The following is a 1,740-nucleotide window of genomic DNA, read 5'->3' as shown; positions in this document are numbered from 1 at the left end:
AAAAATTCTTCAGACATCCCAGGCAGGTGGGGAATGGGGGAGTACGGCCTGATTGTTTTGGAGCAGGTAAACCATCTGGTTTGCCTTGCCTAAGATCTCCTGGGATTAACCTGGGAACCTTCTTCCTCCACCAGCACTCCAACCACCATCCCCAACAGCATGACCTTAGATCACTAACTCAAACGAGAGGCTCATGAGCAGAAAGACGACCACTCTAAATTCAGCATTTGAGAGCCACTGATGAAGTGATCTTTTCCTTTTGGGGGGTGGGGTGCTGGGGATTGAATGGGCGGACTGATGCACGCTGGGAAAGTGCTCTACCACTGAGCAACACCCCCAGCCCTAATATAAGCCCTCAACGGGCCTCTAGGGCAAAAACCCAAGCATCTTGCCCACTAGCAGTGGAGAGAACTTGAGGTATTGTCCTAGAAATGCAAACCTTCAACAGCTCCTCCTTGCGCAAGACTCGGCCTCTGAGGAAACCTTTCCCCTTCCTGACCTCTCCCTCCCTCTCAAAGAGTCCTTGAAGAGCTCAGGGACTTGGAGGGCAGGAAGAAAAGGCAACAAAAATCAGTTGCTCTCCCTGGAGCCCCTGACCGCGGGAAAAGCCTGGGAAGGAACACGGATGGTGTCCTGAGGACCCACAGAATTCCTAACCCTTTCCCCACCTGCCGGACTGTAAGGGCAGCTGCCTCAGGATGCTGGGGGGTATTTGGGCACCCTCTGGGAAGACCTCTGAGAAATCATGAACCTACTTCCCTGTGCACAATGATTTGCTGTTTTCCATAAATTGCTGGTGGCTTGGGGGCAACGCAGCTGATAGTCGCTCCCTGGGTGAGGTGGCCAGACTTCAGGGTCAGAGGGAGAGCCTCTAGGGACACAAGAGTAACTGGCTCTAAAATTAGACGGTTGGCTGGGTAGGATGACATCCGTTGTTGCATTTGATTTGAGGAACTTTCCAGTCTCACTGCAAAGAATGATGTCGGAGGGTTATTGTATTGGCCACAGGTGGCACTTGACTAGCAAGGCTTGTGTTAGAGGATCTGGAACTAGATATGGATTCAAATCTCGATTCTGATGTTCACTAGCAGTAGAAGCCTGGCAAGTTCCATAATCTCTCCATGATCATTCGCCTCCATTGCTAAGTAGGAACAATAACAGTCACTAATTAATACGGTTGTTATATTAAATGAGTCTTAATCCACATGGTGCATTTAGAACAGCGCCCAGCACGCAATAAGTGCTCAATAAATGTTAGTCGTGATCATTAGGGTTAGATAGTGAGCAGAACTTTCTAAGTGCTAGGTTTGAAAGCCTGGGACTCCGTTGCCAAGGGAGATTTGAGAACCTTTTCAAATATGGGAGCTCAGGCCCTGGCCCCAGGGATTGTCCAGAAAGAGAGTGTGTGGCGCCCGCTTTCCCCTTCTACCTCATTCCCCTGACCCTGGGGAAACCCACCCCCTGTCACAGGGGCGCCTTGTTCCCTCCAGCTACTGGCTTGACCCTGTCTGCCGCGCGCCTCCCCGGGGCCTCGCTCCCGCGGTTCCACACCTGTCAGCCGCCCTCGCAGCCTCCCCTTAGTCCGAGCCCTGGGCCTCCGCCGCAACCCCTTCGACCCTAGGTCCCGGTTCCCTGCTCCCCGCGCCTGGCGTATCCCCCCAGCTGCTCTCGTAAACAAAACCCGGGCGTTGGAGCAGCCCCGCAGGCGGACGAGCGCGGGAGCCCGCTCCGTGCGCGGTT

The sequence above is a fragment of the Marmota marmota genome, unplaced genomic scaffold, assembly GCF_001458135.2.
Source record: "Marmota marmota marmota unplaced genomic scaffold, marMar, whole genome shotgun sequence".
Taxonomy (NCBI): domain Eukaryota; kingdom Metazoa; phylum Chordata; class Mammalia; order Rodentia; family Sciuridae; genus Marmota; species Marmota marmota.
The sequence above is the reverse complement of the archived record's forward strand: the minus strand, read 5'-3'. Positions refer to the sequence as shown.